The sequence below is a fragment of the Culex pipiens genome, chromosome 1 (assembly GCF_016801865.2).
Source record: "Culex pipiens pallens isolate TS chromosome 1, TS_CPP_V2, whole genome shotgun sequence".
NCBI classification, from domain to species: Eukaryota; Metazoa; Arthropoda; class Insecta; order Diptera; family Culicidae; genus Culex; species Culex pipiens.
In genome coordinates, this window is record NC_068937.1 from 99952402 (window position 1) to 99977774 (window position 25373).

General features: G+C 32.8%; 2 protein-coding genes and 1 long non-coding RNA gene across 14 annotated transcripts in view; 1 reads left to right on the forward strand and 2 right to left on the reverse strand.

Annotated features, from left to right (window-relative positions):
* The window catches only part of LOC120425161 (tolloid-like protein 2), a 349823-nt gene that overhangs the window by 166780 nt on the left and 157670 nt on the right, over window positions 1-25373 (reverse strand). The window lies entirely within an intron of this gene.
* Window positions 1-25373, reverse strand: part of LOC120425164 (uncharacterized) — a 92857-nt gene that overhangs the window by 61678 nt on the left and 5806 nt on the right. The window lies entirely within an intron of this gene.
* On the forward strand, window positions 24519-25185 carry LOC120425165 (uncharacterized). The gene is made up of 2 exons (XR_005606480.2): window positions 24519-24778; window positions 24872-25185. It is a non-coding gene; the product is annotated as an uncharacterized LOC120425165 (long non-coding RNA).

Consider the following 25373-nt stretch of genomic DNA (forward strand, 5'->3'; position numbering starts at 1 on the left):
TTAAGAGTTTCGTGGTGGCGCCATCTTTTGAGTAGTAGTTAAAACTTTGAAAAACTGTCATTTCAAACGGATCATGAGATCAAAAACGTTTGATGACTTGTCATAATCTACTCGGAGCTGTGAAAAGACTGAAACTTGTTGGTAAACCCCTAAAATTGTATTTAAAAAGCAGCGCCATCTCTTGGCTTCCATCGAAAACCCACAAAATTGATCTATTTGACTTTGATCCGGCCACAAACTCACGAACCACGTTCATTTCGAATCAGGGACACTTCAATTTTGCCGTTACGAATCGTTGGAAGGTCACTAGCATTGATATCTCAAGAGTTTTGTGGTGGCGCCATCTCTTGCGTAGTAGTGAAAACTTTAAAAAGTTGTCATTTCAAACGGATCATGAGATCAAAAACGTTTGATGACTTGTCATAATCTACTCGTAGCTGTGAAAAGACTGAAACTTGTTGGTAAACCCCTAAAAACGCATTTAAGAAGCAGCGCCATCTCTTGGCTTCTAGCGAAAACACACAAAATTGATCTGTTTGACTTTGACCCGGCCACAAACTCACGACCCACGTTCATTTCGAATCAACGAATCGTTGGAAGGTCACTAGCATTGATATCTCAAGAGTTTCCTGGTGGCGCCATCTCTTGAGTAGTAGTGAAAACATTGAAAAGTTGTAATTTTCAACGGATCATGAGATCAAAAACGTTCTCAGACTTGTTCATAATCTACTTGGCACTGTAAAGAGTCTGAAACCCTTTGCTACGCCTTGCAGAACGCCGTCAAGTCGCAGCGCCATCTCTTGGCTTCTAGCACCTACCCACAAAATTGCTCTGTTTGTCTCTGGCCCGGCCATAAACTCACGAACCACGTGTGGGCGCGAACCCCCCACTGATTTGACGAACCAGCAAGCAAGCAAGCAAAAAAAAAAAGAGTTGTATCCTTTCCGAGACTTTGATTCCTCTGAGGTCAGGAAGAAACAACTTTGCTTGCCCCTTTTCTCGTCGACCGGAATAAACAAGCATACAGTTGGAATCGCTTCTCTTCTAGGGTAGAGCGTCGCACAGTCGACCAAAACCCAACTTATGTTCAATGTCAACCTTTTTTGATCGAGAGCCTCTCCAGAAAGTAAAAGAAACTTCTGCGAATGACTCGACTCAATCAGGCGGAGCAATTTAATGAACCGCCCTAATAAATCTTGCATATGATTTGGGACGACCGGTGAAGAGGGCTTTCTGTCAAGTGAAAAGTTTGTTTTCTTTTCTTATTTTCCCGGGAAGCCAATTGAATGTTGATGGTTACGGTGATTGCATCGGGGAGTTTGGAGACTCGGCTCGGCTATCGGTGGGGCAAATCTTCAAAGAAAGGGGTTTTACGGGGTTTTCTTAGACAGTCGATTTATTCTTATCGCACGATTGATCGAGCTTTAGAGAAGGGGTTTTCGCAGAAAATGGATGGGATTTGGAGTCGATTGATATTGGGGCCTATCGATAACGGAGGGCTGAAGAGTCGACTAATAATTTATTTATATCGCCATGCTGTTGAATACAGTTGAAATTGGCTTGGGTATTGAATTTCTCAACAGTCTCAGTAATTGTCTACTTTTAAATGTTTAAAAGTTGTTCAACAAATTCATTTGACATAATCCACACGGTATGCTTCATAAGCTCGAGTACCCACAAGGCTTAGCATGAAGTTAATTAGTTAATCTGAAATTCCACCCAAGTGTCATTATCACCCCTGGTTGGAACTTCTGTTCACAGGCACCCACTACACAAGTATGGAACATAACGCCCCCCTTCCACCACCAATCCAAATGCAATAAAAACGCTAATTTATTGCTCTCAACAGCCACTCCTGAACTCATAAAAGCCATAAACACACGAGAAACGGGAGGGGGGGGAGGGATTAAAATCACGCAATTTGCATTCCAATTCCAACGACGTCGACGACGTCGGAATTGTGCTAATCGAATGTCTTAATTTACCGAAATTCTGTCGGAGTCGTGGTCGTCGCACAGTTGGCATTTCATTCCCGATAAATAATTCCACCCACCACACCTCCCAAAAGTGAGGCTCTCCAACGTCGCCCAATTTTCCGGCTCGCGAAAGGGACCAGGACACCAGAATTCAATTATGCTTGCTATTTTCCTCCTTCCCAAAAAGTCGCAAACACACGCAATCACATTCATATTGCCTGGCTGTGTAAGTCTGGGTAGGGAATGTGGGGTAGTTCTCGGAACGACCGCGGCGCTGCGAGCGCCGAAGAGCTTCTGAGCAACGATGCCAGATTATTTTGAGGTAGATCTGTATTTTCTTAAAAATAAATCTGTATTTTATCTGTATCATGTCAAATTCGAAGCCATAGAAGATTTTTTAGACTTTTAACAATAGATTTAAGCTTTTTAATCATATTAACGCATAATTCAATTATTAAATTGTTGAATTTTTTAAATAAAATCATTTAATAAAAATCTGTTTATACAGATTCTGTGATTTTTGGGATCGAAAAATCTGTATAATACAGATTTATCTGTATATCTGGCATGGCTGCTTCTGAGCGAAGCTGTCAAGTGCGGGTTGGTGAGAACAATAGCAAGAGCACTGTAGATCAAGTGAAGATCAGATTGAATGTACGAAATACCTAGTTATTTAAATTTGAATTACCCAAAAATATACAAAAATCAATATTTACTATTCCGTAGTCACTTTTCAAAAGGGCGAAACTTTGAGTGTAAACAACCAGTCTATCCCACTTGCTCTAGTGACAGTTCACGGTTGAGTAAGAGTGGAAAAGGCTACTACAAAATGTCCCCAAGAACCACCCCAGCTCACATATGCGTTGGGCGCAGGTAAGCTCCCCGCCCCCCCCCCCCCCCCTTAAAGGAAGCAGTTTGTTCCGGGGCCAACCGCTCTAGAGGAATCCCGTTCTTTCTGCCATTTCCAACTTCCTCTTCCGCCGAGTGAACGTGTGCCGCGCGGCAACGACCAACTTCATTCAAATTCAATTAGAGGATATTTCACTAAGGCACTCTTATTAGTTTTGTGTGTGTGTGTGTGTGTTCCTGGAAGGGGGAATGGGAATTGCGGTTCTGGTTCCGGTTGGCCACCACAGCCGTCAATTTAATATCTTGTTTCAAGGGAAAGGTTCTCCCACCTGTGAGGTTATGCTGAGAAATTAAAGGAGAGATATTAAATTGGTTTGAGCAACGGCATATTTTTCACAAATTGAAGCTGCATTAAAGTAATCAGAACCTAATTACCCTTTTAATTTCGAATTTTCCAGAATTTGATCACAGGGCTGTGGAGTCGGAGTCGGAGTCAGAGTCGGAGTCGTCAAAACTCGAACAGCTGGAGTCGGAGTCGAAGCCGGAGTCGGCTGAATTTTATTAGCTGGAGTCGGAGTCGGAGCCGAAAATTTCTAAATACCCGAAGTTGGAGTCGGAGTCGGAGTTATCTTAAATTTATCAAAAAAATTTTTTTTTCACTATTCGCTATAAACAGCTTAATTTACAAAACTTCTTATATTTTTTATTGTTTTCAAGTCGCAGCGCATGCATTTTTGCAATTTTTTTAAGAGATCTATGATCACTAAATGATAACCTGTTATTCAGCTCTTACCCAAGTATGTAGTATCATCATAACTCAACAAATTAAAAACAATATTGGTTTTGTAGTCAGAAATATTTAATTGATTTTTGACTGCATCCTTTTGCCGATATTTATGTACCCTTTAAATTCAAATTTGACCAAATTTAATCCAGTTCTTTCTGAAAAAAGTACACACACAGTCATCTTATACCCCGATAGCGAATGTTTTGGAGGTTTTAACTCAATCAAAAGTTACGAGGTTCAACAAAAGATAAAAAAATAATAATCACTATTAATGGAAAAACACTGACAGTAAAACTCCTCCAACAAATAATCAACGATTATAACAATCTATTACTTGGAACTCAACATGCGCATTTTGTTTATAAAAAAAATCAATGTGTTGCGCTTAAAATATTTAAAACTGACAAACAATATATAAAAAAAAATTGCAACTAATTTTGAAATCATCATTGAATGTTTACTATTTCACTACTAAAATCTGAGAATGTTGATCCTCAGGCAAACTATTTTGTTATTGTTGCAAATTATCGTTGAACAAATTTCAAGATTTCAGGATAGGATAGGATTTCAAGATAAAAAAAAGTATATAGAAAAATGATAGGATTTTTATTTATATTTCAAATATTATTAAAAAAAATCAAAATGATCAAATTGTTCAACCCGTAAGAATTTTCGCATACTGTTTGTCCCACGCTTATATGACGGAAGGTGATTATCATTGCAACTAAATGTATCTAAAAAAATCTTCTTGGAAAGGTAGCTTAAGGTTCCTTTTGAAATATCCGTGACCTAGAAAATATTTAACCTGTGGATTTTTGTTTTTTATCCAATTCTAAGTTTTTTCATATATTTTGATGGAGGCGTATTACCATTCATAAAGCTTCGTTTTAGGTGAAGATTAGAAAGTGTCGTGCGCCTCCTTTAAACATAAAAAAAATTCAAATAATTCTAAAACTCCTAGGTAAAATATTTTCTAGGTCACGGATATTTGAAAGGGACCCCTTAAGCGTCCTGACCACGAGGATTTCTTTTAGATACATTGATTTGTAATAATAATCATCTTCAGCCATGGCGTGATGTCTAGGTACGTCTTAAAAATATCAATGGAGCTTTAAAAAATAGTTTCGTTTAACGTTACACATCAACCAGAACTTTTGCACCCAAATTTTTGTTACAGACATTTTAGTATCTTCAAAACTACGGGAACTCTCGATATGATTTTTTATTCATCCCCTAAATTACTATCTTCAAGGAAGCACAGCAACGAAGGAAGTTGTTGTCTTCTTATTCCAAAACTGTCAAACTTACGGACCCAATCCTGTAAAAACGTGATTGTAAAAATAGTCAAACTTTGTTGTAAATTACTTTGTGGACATTACATTAGGGGATGAATAGAAAAATATTTCGATAGTACCCGTAGTTTTGAAGATACTAAAATGTCAGTAACAAAAATCTGAGTGCAAAAGCTCTGGTTGATGTGCACCGTCAAAGTTATTTACAACAAAGTTTGACTATTTTTACAATCAGATTCTTGCAGAATTGGGTCCGTAAGTTTGACTAATTTGGAATAAGAAGACAACAACTTCCTTGGTTGCTGTGCACCCTTAAAATTGTTATTTAAAAAAAAAACAAGGTGACTATGATAGACACTGTGCTTCTTATAAATGTCAACCTAAAAGTGAGCAAATTGAATTTATATGTTGAATCTATCATTGAGGCCAGCTTTCTTTTAATGATCATTAAAAAAATAACAATTTAATATTTTAGCTTTTAATAAATTTAATGAAAATTAGAGGTTAAGTAAATAAATCCAAATTTACTCACCAAACTGTTCTTCTGAAAATGACTTCAAAACTGGAGTTTTTGCTTATTTGTGTTTCAATAACGTCTGAAACTTGTAAAACTAGAAACTTTTTTTCCGGTTTTTTTTTCCACTTAGAGAGTTTTTAAACAATCCTATTTATCAATGTTTTCGAAATAATCGTTAACTAACTTTTGAAATATTTAAAAATATGTGAAGTCGGAGTCGGAGTCGGAGCCAACCATTTTTTGAAAGCTGGAGTCGGAGTCGGCTAGAGTTGGTAGGCCGGAGTTGGAGTCGGAGTCGGAGTCGGCTCATCACAGAAAGCCGGAGTCGGAGTCGGAGTCACTTGAAATATGAGCCGACTCCGCAGCCCTGTTTGATCAGAATCTGTCCAAAAACGTTAATCTGCAGCAAGGTTATAAACATGGTTTTCAATTCCATGTCTATAGAGTACGATTTTTCTTGGAAAATGAACAAAATCCAAACAAAAACGTCACTGTGCAGGTCAAATCATTACAGGATGATGATGGTTTTTCGATTATAAGGTTGGCACAGTATATTAGAACCCTAATTTCGTTAAGGATGCACATGGAAAAATTGTTTAAACTTTTTTTTAATTTTCATTTTGGAATGGCTTACTTTCCCTGTCATTCTTAAATGACGAAACCGCCTACTTGTCATCGCAAAAAAAAACAGTTCAGAAAAGAACTTTTTAGCATCCACTTGAGTGCAGAAAATTGAGGCAGGCAAACAAAAGCGAGCCGCTCAAAAGAGCCGATTCACTAAAGGAAGTATTATACTATATCAAACAAAAAAAATCGCACTTTTTCGTGTTTGACAGTTTGCCAAACACACAAACAAAGCAAAATGTTTGCTGGCTAACGTTTCTGCAAAAAAAAAATGCAGGTTAACAAACAAAGCAGGCAAACTGTCAAAAAGTGCAGGTTTGTTTGTTTGTCATAGTCTAATACCACCTTTAAGAGAGCGAACCAAAAAATCGATATTTTAACAGTTTGGCTTAATTCTGAATGCAAATTCAGGTTTAGAGGGAAAAAAACAACTGAAAAAAAAACATTTCGTTAGGGTGGTTTCATACACTTTTCCCTTAAAAATTAGACATTTTCAAATGAAGATATTAAATACCCCGAGCGAGGTAAAATTTTGGTGGCTTCGATAAACTTGCTTGGATTGGCAAGCTCAACAACACCTTTAGAAGACCAAAGCTCCAAAACTTCACCATTTTCCGGAAAATTAATTTTCCCCTTAATTTTGCGATCTGGACCACTGTGCATTAGGGTACCCAGAATAATACTGTCATTTTTTAGCCATGACAAATAATACGCAAAAATAAAGGCTGGCCCTTACGTTATAATGTTGTGAAAGGCAAGCTTAAAAAACCCAAATAAATATAGGTTGATATTTTTAAATTGGTACAAACTCAGTCTAAAAAGTGAAATAATGCTTCTTTTTATTTATCTTGTATCTTGATCATTTTTAAGCTGATTGTTAAGTATTAAACAGTGTTGCCATAAAGATAGCATTTTGATGGTAATTTTATATTACATTTTCCTATTTCCCATCACATTGCGCCCATTTCTGAGGGGCCATTCCAGCCACGTGCACTATTAATAAACCAAACCGAATATTTTCGGCTCCCAGCAAAACCCCCACTCCTAATAATGATTACGGTCATTTTTGGCTGGACCAACGCTCGAGCTATTCCGCGCGCCCCGTCGGATAATGGCCGTGTTGACTTGGGCCAAGATTCCAGACCAGACCCAGGCCTTCTACAAAGTGAAAGCAAACTCACACACACACACACGCGCGCCACTAAATGTTAATACTAAATGAGATCTTACGGCCGACCGAGCGGCGCTTTTATGGGCCAAGAGTTCTGTTTTTCTCCTCCGCCTGGGTTGGGCTGGCAACACTGGCCTGTTAGTGCGCCCAAAGTGCGATGTGATTATATCCTAATTTTGGGGGTGCGATTCTGTCCGGAAGGGTTGCCAGAAATCTAGTTTTTTTCGAATAAAAGAAAATTTAGTTTTTCCGAAGATCTGGCAACACTGCCAAGATCAAGATTTCGATTCCAGCACCTAATACACAGTATCAGCACCTTGCACCGGGCCAAACGAAAGCTGCTTAGAATAACAAACTTAGCCCGATGAAGTGTATACTTATGGCTGGCAACAACAACAAAACACAACTAATATCGGATGTTGCCGAGAAAAAAAAAAGTGGCGAAAAATGGCCCAAGAGTTCATAAACATCAATTCTTTTCTCCTTGAGGCGGTTTTTCCGAAGAGAGAAGCAAAAACCACTCAACGTAATTATGATATCTACGACGACGGCTGCCGGAGTGTTACGAATGGTCGCCGCAAGGGGGACACAGTAAGAAAAACACCAAAAAAATCTACTTTTCAGTTGGCGTGCCCTCCAAGCAACGATGCGATGAAAAGGTCTGGAATAATCAACACGAAAATAGCTCTTTTGGCCAACTTGAAGATTTATCCGGCGACGTGCCTTCCGAGCGACGGTGCTATGAAAACGACTTTTTTATGGTTTCTACAGACTCAACTTGAAACTTTTTTCCCCAGTGCTCTCCAGTTCGGTATTTAGCAACAGCAAACAGAGCAACAGCCCCCCCGGAGGCTCTACTAAAGCCCAAGCCGAGGTGATGATTCGAAGCGAGAACAGAAAGCCAACTCGAAAAAGATAGTTAATATATTCATAAAACGATTTGCTCGCCCACACCAAAGCACCGTCAGTAGTGAGGGACGCTGTTGCTGCTGCCGTTGAGAGCCTGGACGTGCCCAAATTGGCCGTAAGCAGTTTATGGATTTGTTCGTGTGTCTTCTTTTTTTTTTGCGGGTTTTTATGGTTTTCAAAAAGTCTCCTATTATGATTAGGCGAATTTTGGTAAATTGCCTTAAAATGATAGAAACACGTTTTTTAAGATTTTAATCTTAAAGTTAGACTTCTGCTGTCATTTCCGACTCAAGAACATAATCGCACATTTGTTATTCGTTTGAAATCCATTTGCGACCGCTGCCGCTGGCATCGGCCCTGGAATATGAGAATTCCTAAGAATGTTTTGATTTTCCTGGTGATTTCCCGCAGTGGTGACAAGGGTTCCAAGTGGTTTCAAGTGGACGCTTGTGTTGCAAACGTAATGAGATGCTAATTTACAAAGTTTTGCATGGAGTTGAACGGCCCAACATAGTCATTAGATTTTTTTTCTTTTGTTTTTTTTTTAATTAGCCTAAACTTTGGGGGTACTTTTTTTATGACCTAAAAATTGAAAAAAAAATAGAAGCAAAAAAATAATATGGTCAAAAATGTCAAAAATAAACTTCTTTATTCGACCTCGTGGACCTACCTTCACGTATACCTATCGACTCAGAATCAAATTCTGAACAAATGTCTGTGCGTGTGTATGTCTGTAAGTCCGTGCACCGAAAAATATGCACCTTTCCAACGAGCCCAAAACGTTGAAGATCTGACAACCCAATCAAAAGTTATAACCACTTAAGTGTTTTTTTTACACTTTTTAGAGGCCGGATCTCTCATATTTTAATGAAAACGTTGTCCGGATCTACCATGCGACCTATCGTGATGGGTAATCAAAAGACCTTTCCAACGCGTCCAAAAGATAGAGTATCTGACAACTCATCAAAAGTTATAAGTACTGTAGTGTTTTTAATACAGTTTTTTAGGCCGGATCTCAGATATTTTGATAAAAATAAGTGTTATTGAAATACTTTTTTGATGCTGTGTAGTGTATTCACTTTATGTATGTGAGGAAGGCACCAACCACCTGAAGGTGGATTAATCAACGTTTTTTAACAACAATCGCTTAGTCAAAACTCAACCAGCAGCGTTGCTATTTTTTCTTAAAAAAAAAAACATAATTTTGCGAAAAGAACCTTTAGATTGAAAATTTAACTTTAAATTTAAAATAAAATATTGTAGGTCTTTTTTCGCAGGTTTTCAAATTTTAATGTTTTTTTTTCAAAAAATTGGCAACACTGCCATTTTTTGCCAGTTCAAACCATGTGTGAAAGATGTAAAAAAGAAGGTTATTTTTTTTTTGCAATTATTCCTAAGACACTGAATCGATCAGAAAATCCGTTTGGAATAAACAGTTTTTTCTGATATTTTCATAGCCATACACATAGTGTCAAAGCGAATTTTATGTAGAATTGAATAATTTGAACAATAGTTTCAAGGTTGTTATTCGATAGAAGTATCGTCGTCGTCGTTATCGTTATTTCGATAAGACTATCGGCGAAAATCTAATCGCCGATAAGGGACGATAACTCATTTTTTAAATCTTTCTTAAATTGACTTAATCCATCAATATCATGTTGAATTTTCAATGCATTCGCTTAGAATATAATTTTTGATAATTTAGTAAGTTGCAAAGCATAAATACTAAAATTGACACAAAATACCATGTTTTTTTTAAAGTTCCCAAATTTTTATAATTTGCAATATGGATATCAAAAGTTTCGAAACATTGCATGCATTTTGACTGTTTTAGAGTTTTTTAATTAAAAACTAAAATTTTCACAAATTACCGTATTTTTTCGAAAATATTCACATTTTTATAATTCGCAATATCGGTATGAAACGATTCGAAATTATGCATGTATTTTAACTATTTTAGAGTTTTTTTTAATGAAATACTAAAATTTACACAAAATACCCTGTTTTTTTAAAGTTCCCAAATTTGTATAATTTGCAATATGGGTATCAAAAGTTTCGAATCATTGCATGCATTTTGACTGATTTAGAGTTTTTGAATAAAAAACTAAAATTTTCACAAAATACCGTATTTTTTCGAAAATATTCAAATTTTTATAATTCGCAATATGGGTATCAAACGATTCGAAATTTTGCATGTATTTTAACTATTGAAGAGTTTTTTGAATAAATTACTAAAATTTTCACAAAATACCGTTTTTTTTTAAAGTACTCAAATTTTTATAATTTGCAATATGGGTTTCAAACGAAACGAAATTGTAAGTGCTTTTTCACTGTTTTAGAGTTTTTTGGATGAAATACTAAAATTTTCACACATTTTTCGAAAATACTTAAAAAATATATTTCGCATATGGGTATCAAACGATTCGAAATTTTGCATGCACTTCACTGTTTTAGAGTTTTATGAATTAAAATGCTAAAATTTTCACAAAATTCTGTATTTTTTTGAAAGTATTCAAACTTTCATAATTTGCAATATGGGTATCAAACGAAACGAAATTTGAAGTGCTTTTCCACTGTTTTAGAGTTTTTTTTATGAAATACTAAAATTTTCACAAAACACCGTATTTTTTGAAAGTGATTAAATTCTTGTAATTTGCAATATGGGTTTCAAACGAAGCGAAATTTTACCTGCATTTTCACTTTTTTAGAGTTTTTTGAATGAAATACTAAGTTTTCAGAAAATACCGTATTTTCTTGAAAATACTCAATTTTAATATTGATATACCCATCAAAAAACTCTAAAACAGTGAAAATGCATGCAAATTTGAATCGTTTGATAGCCATATTTTGGATTATAAAAATTTAAGTATTTTCGAGAAAACACTTTTTTGTGAAAATTGAGTATTTCATTAAAAAAACTCTAAAACAGTGAAAATGCATGCATAATTTTGAATCATTTGATACCCACATTGTGAAATATAAAAATATGAGTTTTTTCGAGAAAATACTGCATTTTGTGATTTTTTTTCTAGTATTTATACTTTGAAACTAACAATAATATCATAAAATATCTACTCAGAGGAAGCTTGAAAATTCAACATAATTTGGTTGAATTTAGTCAATTTAAGAAATATATTAAATAAAAGTTATCGACCGTTATCGTCGATAAAATTATCGCCGATAGAATTATCGGAATAACGATAACGATAAATTATCGTTATTGTCCCAACGATAACGATAGAATCGTTAACGTCCTTGAATAGTTTTAAAACTTGCGCCTTTTTTCGTTACACAGCTGTAAAATATCGTGAGACAATGCCATTTTATTGGTTTAATCTACTTTTCGAATCTACCCCAGAGAAGTTGTAAATCGACTTGAATCATAACTTGAAAACATAAAATCAATTTAGGAAATCGTGATTTTGCAACTTTGACAGAACAAATTTTGCCGTGCGCTCACGTTGCACAAATTTAAAATTTTCCATAAAATTACATACCTCTTGATTTTTACAGTTAAGAAACGAAAGATGGCACAAGTGTTTAAACTCGGTTCAACTTCGATGAATGATCCGTTTTTGAAATGAATTCGACATCGACACTTTGGGCAATATGGGTCAAACTTCAGAGTGAAATGAATTTTAACTTTCAAAAGAGCAAAAACATGCAAGTGCAAGTTTTTCTAAAAAAAAAAAATGGGTTTTTTTTAGAAAAAACTTGCACTGAAAATAAAATTACTCAAATTTTAAAAGGATTTAATTTCCAGAGCTTAACGTAAAGTTCTTCGTCATTTTGGTCATGTGTAACATAACCACCTGCAACTTTTTTAATAAAAAAAAAGTTTTTTTTATTTTGAGTGTACTTTTTCAAAGCAAAAACAAATTGGGTGGTCATCCCACCTAAACAAAGAAGATATCGACAAATTTACATTGGATTAGTAATCAGGGCCCAACCCATAAAAACTGAGTTTCACGAAAATTAAAGAGTGGTCAGGACAATTTTGTAAGATTTTGAGTGAGTTGGTATAGAATGACTCATGTATTTTTAACAGTCTACAATAATCGGTTGTACAAATTTGGGAAATCAAAATTTCTTGGCATGTTTTTTTAAATAATTTTTAGAAATTTCTTAAATTTGACATGGAAACCTTAAAATTACCATCATCCCCTCCTCCTTCGATCTTTTTTTAAATTGCTCATTTTCCTGCCGAATTGGCATCCGAGTTTTCCAGCACATCAAACAATTGGTATCCGATGCTGGATTTTCAATTTCCCAATCCCTTATCATTGCTGATTGCGCCAAAGTTTGATACCCACTCCAGCACCGGAATGATACTTTTTTAAATTTTTCAGCAACTCCGTTTTAACGAGTGTTTGCTGCTGCTGCGCACGTTGCATACCATCCGGGCGGAAGAATTTACAGTATTTTTTTTCTGTTTTGAACGTGACAGCGCCCAAAAAGGAGTGACGTAATTCGCTGGTTAAAATTTCCGTTTCTACATGATTTCCGAGTTGTTTTCGGAATTTTTTTTTGATCTCAAAATCAATCTCGATTTTCACCCCCCACAACCAAATTGGAATTCACTTCATCAAGATGATTTGGGCTTTCGACACCTCGCTCGGATTCGAGAGGTTTCACCAATTTTTCGCACCATTCCCCCCTCATTTCTCCTCAGCTTTTGAGTGCGAATCAATTTAATCATTTCGTCTGCAGAGTGGGAGGGGGTGTGAGAAAAATTTAATCAGAGCAGGTAAGGAGATGGTGGTTGGGTGGTGGGATGGAAAAAGTTTATCCCATCCCCTCCTCTCACTTACATCTTATTGGGCGATGAAATTTTCCAATGACCCAATTGAAGTGGGTGTGAATTATCTGGCGGTGGTGATCCAATTCGGTGCCTTTAAGATGCGTTTAAATATTTGTGAGGAAATTATTCATGGTTTATTGGTCTGTGTATGAATGTTGATTGCATGCTGAGAATACGTACTGTTGAAATCAAGAAACTATTGAGCAATTCCAGCTCAAATCAAGATTTTGTTTGGTACTTTTGTACTTGACCCTCTCCGATTTCAATAAAACTTGGTGGACATGGTATCCTAGGCATATATAAGCCTTGAAAATAACATTTGAGAAGGGTGTAAGGTATTTAAATATTTTTGTATTTTGCAATTCAAAAATTACTGTATCTCGAAGCCGTTGCATCGTATCAAAAAGTGGTCAAAGACAAACTTGTAGGAAATTGAACGGGCTTTCTGAAAAAAATACACTAAAACAAAAATACATGCCACTTCTATGTGAATTTTAAATTTTTTAAGCTTAAAAGTTAAATTTCAAGGTGATGTCACGATTTTTTTTTGTTCAAATTTTTTGAGTAAATTGCCTTAGATGTTACAAAAAGACTCACGACTCTCTCCCTAAAAAAATACATAAATTATTTATTAAAACTGTTTTTTTGAAAGTGATCTAAACGTCAAATTTTTTAAAACCGAAAGCGGGAATCGGTTCCCCAGAAAATTTTATATAAAAGTCTATCATATTGACTACTGTCCTATGTCCAATCCTTGGGAAAATACAGCGGTTTTAAAAATAAAAATGTTGAAAAAAATGTTTTTTTTGGTTTTTGGCAATTTCTATATGACAATCTTGGTTTTTCAGTCTCGTAAATATTTTTACCGGAAAGCTCGTCTCATTTCCCATAAGTTTGCCTATAACAGCGTTTCAATTGGTTGTATGGGCTTACAGATATAAGTTTAACTACATTGCTCATAACTGAAAATAGAATATATTTTTCAGTGTGGTAGAAACCTGGAACCCGTAAATATTAAAACGAGTCAAATTGAAAAGCTGTTAAAGGCAAACTTATGGGAAATTGGACGAGCTTTCCGGTAAAAATATTTACGAGACTGAAAAACCAAGTTTGTTATATAGAAATTGCCAAAAACCACAAAAAAACCCATTTTTTCAACATTTGTATTTTCAAAAACGCTGTATCTTCTCAAGGATTGGACAATGGTTAATATGGGGACTTTTATGTAAAATTGTCTGGGGAATCGATTCCCACTATCGGTTTTTAAAAATGTTGACGTTTAGACCACTTTTCAAAAAAAAAACAGTTTCAATAAATGATTTTTGTATTTTTTTAAGGAGAGACATGCCATCCTGCATTTTTCGTGAGTCTTTTTGTAACATCTTAGGCTATTTACTTAAAAATTTTGAACGAAAAAAAATCGTGACAACACCTTGAAATTTAACTTTTAAACTTTAAAATTAAAAATTCTCATAGAAGTGGCGTGTATTTTTGCTTCAGTGTATTTTTTTCAGAAAGCCCATCCAATTTCCTACAAGTTTGTCTTTGACCACTTTTTGATACGATGCAACGGCTTTGAGATACAGTAATTTTTAAATTGCAAAATACAAAAATATTTAAATAACTGCGCCCTTCTCAAATGTTATTTTTGAGTACTACTGGCTCCATAAACACAAATATGGCTTAACTAGGTCCTTATTTGAGCTGGAATTGCTCTATTTTGAAAAATGCTAGAATATCAGCTTGATTTTTTACTCAATATTTTTTTAATTCAAGATTGGTAGTTGTCATAAAAAAACACGATTTATACACCAAATGAAAGGTAAATTCTTCAACTTTGAAAGTTTAACCTCATTCGTCTGATAAATTCATAATGGTCATTCAAAAACTTCATAAGGTGATTTTTCTAAAAGTATTTCCGTTATCTAACAATACATGCTGGTCATGTCTGGAACATAAACAAATTTATTTTTAAATTAGCCTATGTTATTTTCATTTTTTTTGAAAATTGACTGAAATGATGATGAACCTCACTGACAGCAGGCAAATTTATCTGAAAAGAAGTAAGGCCATTGCAAATTTTATTCAATTTGATTTCACGCTTAGAAAATGTTATTTATATCATTTTAAGTTCTTTGCAATGCTCCAAAAAGAAAAAATATTGAGTTTTTTTTAAAGGTCCCAGAAGCTTTTGTGTTTCATATGTTTATACCCGAGTAGACGGAAATAACTTGCAAATAACATTGTTTGATATTTTTAAATACTTAGCTAATGAAATATTATGTTATTTATCACAGGATTTGTTTCTCGTCGTTATGATTGTTCTGTTATTGGATCCCGGGCGGAAAGTGAGTTGGTGGCGATAACTTCGAACTATCTTGGCTTGTTTATTCGCATCTTGCTGTAAACTCCTCGAGTTATGACGACTTATGAAACCGACTGCGTATCATGGAAAGTATATTCCATGATCATACTGCATTATCTACAGTTGATATTAAGCTGTTAGTGGTAGTTTTTTTGGACTTGGAAAAATTAGCAGTCACTGACATAATTTTCAATTTCCGACACTTAGAATAATTTTCATGAGCTGATATTTTAAAGTTTGATTTTATTTATGCTGGACTTTGAAATTTTTGCGTATATTTTTTAATTCTTTACTTTTTACAGAAAAAGCATTTTTTTGGGACTTAGAAAATTTTCGGGAGTTTGGAAACATGATAAATTATTTTGATGTTTATTTTTGCTTTGAACCAAAATTTCAGAAAAATCGACGAAATTTCAGGAAATTTTTGTCCGATTTTTACAAAAACATCAGTTTGTTCCTAAAATAATGTCCCTAACAAAACGTCTTCATTGAAATTTTGAAATTCGAAAGTTGGTTTTTAATAATTATTGATATACCCCCTACAAAAATCGTTCCGGCACTTAGAAAATTTACGGGATCCATATCACGACAAGATTTTTGGTAGAATTAATTTGATTTTTTGGACTTAACCAAATTTTGGCTTTCGGCCAGTAAAATATTTTCAACACTTAGAAAATTTTCGAGAACAGGAAACTGAAAAAAAAATTTGGGACTTAGAAAATTTTTGGGAGTTTGGAAACATGACAAATTATTTTGATGTTTATTTTTGCTTTGAACCAAAATTTCGGAAAAATCGTCGAAATTACAGGAAATTTTCGTCCGATTTTTACAAAAACATCAGTTTGTTCCTAAAATAATGTCCCTAACAAAACGTCTTCATTGAAATTTTGAAATTCGAGAGTCGGTTTTTAATAATTATTGATATACCCCCTACAAAAATCGTTCCGGCACTTAGAAAATTTACGGGATCCGTATCACGACAAGATTTTTGGTAGAATTTATTAGATTTTCAGGACTTTGCGAAATTTTTGCTCTCAGCCAGTTGAATATTTTTCAACATTTTGAAAAATTATTTTGATAAGAAACATTACCAGGCTTTTTGAAATTTTTTGTGGATTTTTGGACTTATGCAATTTTAGGAATATTTTCATAAACATTTATTTTTAATTAAAAAAAATGGAAATAGAGACTTTGGATTTTTCGTGATTTGGAAAATTATTGTGACATTTTGGCAATTCAACGCTTTCTCCACAATTTTTTAATGAGTTTTTAAAGTAAAATAATTTTTCAACTTTGAAAAATCTTGTTTTGATGTAAGTGCGTATATTCCTGCAATATTACTCATATTTGTGAAGAGGAAGAAGGGGGGGGGGGAGGGTCTGAATTGTGGCGGGGTGCATTAAAAACCAATAAAATTATTTTTGGGATCAAAATCTACTTTATGAACTTGATATGATTTTTGGAAGATTTCAGTTGTTTGCTACTATAAACTCAACTTGATGTGGCATTGTTGGTCAAATAAACTCAACAAGATTTTTCGCAGATACGCCTCGAACAATTTATGTTCGTGGCCATGTTCGGTTATCTCTTAACCATACCCTGGGGTGAACTTGACTTGTTCGTGTTTTTACGAACAAGGGTAGATTTTTCCAAGATGCAACTTTCTGCCCGGGATTGTTATAATTATAACAGACTAATAACATTTTAAGTTATTCTTCGAACAAATCTTTGTTATTATTTTTTGTTATTTTAATAACTAATCCGATCATCCTAATAGCAATTAGAGTTATTCTTCCATAACAAAAAATGTTATTCCAAAGTTGTTTCAGCTTTCAACCAATATCAGATCAATAAAAAATTTAGAGAGTTTAATAACAGTTAATGTTATCATAACTGTTATTAAACTCTTATGCAAAAATGATTTTTCAAGAAGATTCCATAACATTTTCTGTTATTTTAGCAGTATTTGTTATTGAAATGGCATGAAATTTGTTACCCGCCTGCCCGGGTAGGATCTTTAAAAAAAAAACCCTAGAATTGTACGGCTAGTTTTCTATTAAAAATGAACATCAACACCTAAACTCCCAAGCTCGAGAAAAAGGGGGAATTTCCATATGAATTCCCAACTTTTTCTCGAGCTTGAGAGTTAATACGTTAATGGATACATTTTTTAATTTAAAAATATTCATATTTTTAGCCGAAAATCCATCCTCAAATGCCTATTACTTGAAAACAGTTCATTTTATAAAAAAATAATAAAAATATCAATTGAAAAAATGGTTATACTTTTATAAACGATTTTAGGGATTTTTTTCGGAAACATTTCAATATCAAATAATGTTTTATTAGAATTTTACAGTTTTACGGCAAGATGTTCATTTGCCGACTGGAGATTCAGAGACCCTTACAACTGAGATCAATTTAAAAGCCTTTGCAGGAAGAGTAAATGTTTAGATTTTACTGTGCTATTTAGAAGAAAATAATGTTTTAGAAAGATCTGTGGTACTTGCTTTTGACGAGCTTAAAAGATGCATTTTTAATCCTTTGAAAAACATTTAAAAAAAACAATTTTGGAAACATCACTTAAAAAACTTGCTTTTGACGAGCTTAAAAGATGCATTTTTAATCCTTTGAAAAACATTTAAAAAAAAAACAATTTTGGAAACATCACTTAAAAAAAGAGATTTTTTTGGGGATATTTTTCAGAGTGTAACACATTGCTGAAGACACCATATCTAAAATATAATCCCATCCCAAGATACCGGTTCTTGAATATTTACCATTTTTGTATGAATATGAATAACTGACAAAAATGTTAAAAGACTTATATGGACGAAACAAAAAGCCTGCTTTAGTTCACCAAAAAGTTTATGCCAAGTAAAAAATTAAAAAATGAATGAAAAATATATCAAAGATGCCAGATCTTTCAAAAATAATGAGAACTTTAGAAAATTTACTTTGCTTTACATTTTTAAAGCCAAATTCCGTGATATTTTGATGGAACCCGAGCAGATGGAAATAACTTGGGAATAACACTTTTTGATATTTAAATGTACTAGGCCAATAACATTTTATGTTATTTATAACAAGATTTGTTATTCGTCGTTATGATTTTTTTGTTATTGGATTGTTATTGTAATAACAGACTAATAACATTTTTAGGTATTCTTAGAACAAATCTTTGTTATTATTTTTTGTTATTTTAACAACTAATCCGATCATCCCAATAACAGTTGGTGGTATTCTTCCATAACAAAAAATGTTATTCTAAAGTTGTTTTGGCTTTCAACAAATATCAGACCAATAACAAATTTTGTTATGATAACATAAACTGTTATTAAACTCTTCTGCAAAAATGGATTTTGCAAGAATATTCCATAACACTTTCTGTTATTTTAACAATATTTGTTATTGAAATGGCATGAATTTTGTTATTACCGTCTGCCCGGGAATTTACTTCAAATACTGTTTAACCTGCTTCAAAAACAATTTAAACTCTGGCAACCCTATCATAAAGTATCGTCACTTAAGATAAATTATATAATCTTTTAAGGCTGGAGGTTGCATATTTCAATGAAATTGGCATCTGAAAACGTCAAAATTTATACAATGTTGAAATTATTTGGAAAACTTTCGGAAAAAAAGTGAATTTTGAAGATCTGGCAACCCTAAAATCTTAATCAGCACATTAGCTAGATTTTTTGAAATTTGAAAAGTCAAATGCTTTCAAAATCTTTAAAATAATTAGCTAAAATAAATGAGAAAGGCATGAAACAACCACTGCTTGATGAAATAACGATATTGGACAAATGTATTTTAATTGTATTGTAAATTCAAAATTTGTTTCCACAAAATCAGTTTTATTATATAGATGAGCCAAAACTTCTTAAGTGTAAACCCTTTGTCCCTTCTTCCCAACAATCAGCAACCAAAACTTCTTTTCTTTCTGCCTTCAGGTCACAAATAAATCCACCTCTTTCTTACCACTTTCGGATTTTTATCGGTTCGATACCTACCGAACCCACCCGCCGAAGGGCGGTGAAATTGTCCACGTTCATGTTTCGGAAAATTTTCGGAACGATCAAGCGGAAGACGACGACGACGAGATGACGATAAACTGGCCGCCGGGAAGCAATAGGCTTTCAATTTTCCAATTGCGTGAGCTTTCCTTTCCGCTACCCTCTTCAGGTTTCGGTTTTTTTTCTTCTCCTCTTGGGAAAACAGTCTTCAGGTGAAAAAGATGAGGGGTTGATTTCGCGAACGGTGCTCTTTGCGATTGGAGGGTTTTTTTTGTGAAACGTGCGGGGCCATGAAATGTTTTGATTTCTATGGATTCGGGGTAGATTTCGGGGAAAAGTAAGACAGGTTAGGCATTGTCGATCAATTTGGTTCGGAAGATAGCCTTCCGGACATACATGGGTCGGCGAAAGTAGCTGTTGTTGTAGTTGAAAATGTTTATCTTATTTAATAGGAAATTGTTTTCCGATGGATGTTTCATCAAAACCCTTGTTTAAACTAACCAGGTTGAAATTGGTTTTAATCTCAAGGAGAAGCAAAGCACATCATTTCTTTGGAGTTTTTTCCTTGAACAGGAGGGAATTTTGATAGATTATTATCTTTTTATGGTGAATTTTGGTAATGTGAAGACATTTATTCTGTTAATCAGTTATTTGGTGCATTTTTGCTCATTTTGACATTAAATACAGGGGATTTTGATAAAAAACCAACTTGGTACACGCAAACGAGAAATCCGCGAGGGAGGCCCTCCCAAATCAAATTGTGTATTGTCCCAGTCAAATCGTACGGAAATCCCTCACGTTCAAAGCGAACTTTGTAATTCACGAATACTATTGCAAGAAAAGCTCAAATTATTTCAGTTTTATTTCGTAAACACCATACCAAACACCAAACAAGTCGGTGATGTGTACATGTATGCGTGCTTGCTTATTTCAGTCAACCAGGATAAATTTATCTAACAGGTAGGCGCTGAATTAACTTGACTCAAAGCAATTATTTATTGTTTAAATGTCAAAATGTGAAAATGTGAAAATGTGAAAATGTGAAAATGTGAAAATGTGAAAATGTGAAAATGTGAAAATGTGAAAATGTAAAAATGTAAAAATGTAAAAATGTAAAAAATGTAAAAATGTCAAAATGTGAAAATGTCAAAATGTAAAAATGTAAAAATGTAAAAATGTAAAAATGTAAAAATGTAAAAATGTAAAAATGTAAAAATGTAAAAATGTAAAAATGTAAAAATGTAAAAATGTAAAATTGTCTAAATGTCAAAATGTCAAAATGTCAAAATTTGAAAATGTCAAATTGTCAAATTGTCAAATTGTCAAATTGTCAAATTGTCAAATTGTCAAATTGTCAAATTGTCAAATTGTCAAATTGTCAAATTGTCAAATTATCAAATTATCAAATTGTCAAATTGTCAAATTGTCAAATTGTCAAATTGTCAAATTGTCAAATTGTCAAATTTTCAAATTGTCAAATTGTCAAATTGTCAAATTGTCAAATTGTCAAATTGTCAAATTGTCAAATTGTCAAATTGTCAAATTGTCAAATTGTCAAATTGTCAAATTGTCAAATTGTCAAATTGTCAAATTGTCAAATTGTCAAATTGTCAAATTGTCAAATTGTCAAATTGTCAAATTGTCAAATTGTCAAATTGTCAAATTGTCAAATTGTCAAATTGTCAAATTGTCAAATTGTCAAATTGTCAAATTGTCAAATTGTCAAATTGTCAAATTGTCAAATTGTCAAATTGTCAAATTGTCAAATTGTCAAATTGTCAAATGGTCAAATTGTCAAATTGTCAAATTGTCAAATTGTCAAATTGTCAAATTGTCAAATTGTCAAATTGTCAAATTGTCAAATTGTCAAATTGTCAAATTGTCAAATTGTCAAATTGTCAAATTGTCAAATTGTCAAATTGTCAAATTGTCAAATTGTCAAATTGTCAAATTGTCAAATTGTCAAATTGTCAAATTGTCAAATTGTCAAATTGTCAAATTGTCAAATTGTCAAATTGTCAAATTGTCAAATTGTCAAATTGTCAAATTGTCAAATTGTCAAATTGTCAAATTGTCAAATTGTCAAATTGTCAAATTGTCAAATTGTCAAATTGTCAAATTGTCAAATTGTCAAATTGTCAAATTGTCAAATTGTCAAATTGTCAAATTGTCAAATTGTCAAATTGTCAAATTGTCAAATTGTCAAATTGTCAAATTGTCAAATTGTCAAATTGTCAAATTGTCAAATTGTCAAATTGTCAAATTGTCAAATTGTCAAATTGTCAAATTGTCAAATTGTCAAATTGTCAAATTGTCAAATTGTCAAATTGTCAAATTGTCAAATTGTCAAATTGTCAAATTGTCAAATTGTCAAATTGTCAAATTGTCAAATTGTCAAATTGTCAAATTGTCAAATTGTCAAATTGTCAAATTGTCAAATTGTCAAATTGTCAAATTGTCAAATTGTCAAATTGTCAAATTGTCAAATTGTCAAATTGTCAAATTGTCAAATTGTCAAATTGTCAAATTGTCAAATTGTCAAATTGTCAAATTGTCAAATTGTCAAATTGTCAAATTGTCAAATTGTCAAATTGTCAAATTGTCAAATTGTCAAATTGTCAAATTGTCAAATTGTCAAATTGTCAAATTGTCAAATTGTCAAATTGTCAAATTGTCAAATTGTCAAATTGTCAAATTGTCAAATTGTCAAATTGTCAAATTGTCAAATTGTCAAATTGTCAAATTGTCAAATTGTCAAATTGTCAAATTGTCAAATTGTCAAATTGTCAAATTGTCAAATTGTCAAATTGTCAAATTGTCAAATTGTCAAATTGTCAAATTGTCAAATTGTCAAATTGTCAAATTGTCAAATTGTCAAATTGTCAAATTGTCAAATTGTCAAATTGTCAAATTGTCAAATTGTCAAATTGTCAAATTGTCAAATTGTCAAATTGTCAAATTGTCAAATTGTCAAATTGTCAAATTGTCAAATGTCAAATTGTCAAATTGTCAAATTGTCAAATTGTCAAATTGTCAAATTGTCAAATTGTCAAATTGTCAAATTGTCAAATTGTCAAATTGTCAAATTGTCAAATTGTCAAATTGTCAAATTGTCAAATGTCAAATTGTCAAATTGTCAAATTGTCAAATTGTCAAATTGTCAAATTGTCAAATTGTCAAATTGTCAAATTGTCAAATTGTCAAATTGTCAAATTGTCAAATTGTCAAATTGTCAAATTGTCAAATTGTCAAATTGTCAAATTGTCAAATTGTCAAATTGTCAAATTGTCAAATTGTCAAATTGTCAAATTGTCAAATTGTCAAATTGTCAAATTGTCAAATTGTCAAATTGTCAAATTGTCAAATTGTCAAATTGTCAAATTGTCAAATTGTCAAATTGTCAAATTGTCAAATTGTCAATTGTCAAATTGTCAAATTGTCAAATTGTCAAATTGTCAAATTGTCAAATTGTCAAATTGTCAAATTGTCAAATTGTCAAATTGTCAAATTGTCAAATTGTCAAATTGTCAAATTGTCAAATTGTCAAATTGTCAAATTGTCAAATTGTCAAATTGTCAAATTGTCAAATTGTCAAATTGTCAAATTGTCAAATTGTCAAATTGTCAAATTGTCAAATTGTCAAATTGTCAAATTGTCAAATTGTCAAAATTGTCAAATTGTCAAATTGTCAAATTGTCAAATTGTCAAATTGTCAAATTGTCAAATTGTCAAATTGTCACATTGTCAAATTGTCAAATTGTCAAATTGTCAAATTGTCAAATTGTCAAATTGTCAAATTGTCAAATTGTCAAATTGTCAAATTGTCAAATTGTCAAATTGTCAAATTGTCAAATTGTCAAATTGTCAAATTGTCAAATTGTCAAATTGTCAAATTGTCAAATTGTCAAATTGTCAAATTGTCAAATTGTCAAATTGTCAAATTGTCAAATTGTCAAATTGTCAAATTGTCAAATTGTCAAATTGTCAAATTGTCAAATTGTCAAATTGTCAAATTGTCAAATTGTCAAATTGTCAAATTGTCAAATTGTCAAATTGTCAAATTGTCAAATTGTCAAATTGTCAAATTGTCAAATTGTCAAATTGTCAAATTGTCAAATTGTCAAATTGTCAAATTGTCAAATTGTCAAATTGTCAAATTGTCAAATTGTCAAATTGTCAAATTGTCAAATTGTCAAATTGTCAAATTGTCAAATTGTCAAATTGTCAAATTGTCAAATTGTCAAATTGTCAAATTGTCAAATTGTCAAATTGTCAAATTGTCAAATTGTCAAATTGTCAAATTGTCAAATTGTCAAATTGTCAAATTGTCAAATTGTCAAATTGTCAAATTGTCAAATTGTCAAATTGTCAAATTGTCAAATTGTCAAATTGTCAAATTGTCAAATTGTCAAATTGTCAAATTGTCAAATTGTCAAATTGTCAAATTGTCAAATTGTCAAATTGTCAAATTGTCAAATTGTCAAATTGTCAAATTGTCAAATTGTCAAATTGTCAAATTGTCAAATTGTCAAATTGTCAAATTGTCAAATTGTCAAATTGTCAAATTGTCAAATTGTCAAATTGTCAAATTGTCAAAGTGTCAAATTGTCAAATTGTCAAATTGTCAAATTGTCAAATTGTCAAATTGTCAAATTGTCAAATTGTCAAATTGTCAAATTGTCAAATTGTCAAATTGTCAAATTGTCAAATTGTCAAATTGTCAAATTGTCAAATTGTCAAATTGTCAAATTGTCAAATTGTCAAATTGTCAAATTGTCAAATTGTCAAATTGTCAAATTGTCAAATTGTCAAATTGTCAAATTGTCAAATTGTCAAATTGTCAAATTGTCAAATTGTCAAATTGTCAAATTGTCAAATTGTCAAATTGTCAAATTGTCAAATTGTCAAATTGTCAAATTGTCAAATTGTCAAATTGTCAAATTGTCAAATTGTCAAATTGTCAAATTGTCAAATTGTCAAATTGTCAAATTGTCAAATTGTCAAATTGTCAAATTGTCAAATTGTCAAATTGTCAAATTGTCAAATTGTCAAATTGTCAAATTGTCAAATTGTCTTTTTTTAGGTATAACTTTTCTGGTCATAAGAAAGAAAATATTTATAAATTGTTGAGATACATAGTTTGACTTAATACAAGTAGATCAAATAAAAACATTTTTTTTACAAATAATGTAAAATCAATTCTATATCAACAACATCTACAATGCATGAGGAAAGATTAAGTTTTAAATTTTATTTTATTTGCAAATCAAATCTGCCATACCCGCTACCGTTGATGTACCTTGCACTGTGGAATGAAAGTGACAGTTCGCCGGAGCCTCCAACTTGAGAGGCTGTGTTTTTTCAAGTTGCAACATGCCGGAACCAAATCGAAATATAACACTGCAGTGCAGTGCACTGATGAGTTCTCAACTAGAAGGGAGGCAGTTGGAGTTTGCAGTGTATACCAGGTAATTTTTAATTTGCAGCTTCACAGTTAGATTGTGGTGCTACGACTTGTTCTGTTTTTGTTAAACTAACCTAAATTTCCCTTTAATTTTCAGCGTCATCACCCAGGTGCCATCGGAACTTCATCGCGACTGCAGGAATGTCGCGGGTTAAGTTCCGTTGGCCACACCTTGACACAGGATGGACAAGCCATCGACACTGCTCGCCAGTCGGCACCGTTGGAAGGCCAGATATGATGCGGTTGGAGTGGTTGCTCCGGATTATTCCGGTCTAAAGCAAGCCGTCGCAGCAACAGAAAAAAGCCGTCGCAGCTGTAGCAACCACAGCCGATGTAAAGTGAGTGAGTTTAAAGTGAAGTGATTTTATTGTGATAATGTGAATAAATTGAAATAAAATAAGTGTTCCTAAACTTTCCTACATTTTTTTTCATTTTTGGAAGAAGCATTTTTATCAGCATAATAACTCACTAATACTCACACACACGATCCCTGTTCACCAATACATTGACATAAAAGGAAAAATAAAATGCCACCAATACATGTGAGAAGTTTGGATGTGTGAGTGTAAGTTCAGTTTTCGGCGTGAAGCTTTTTTTCG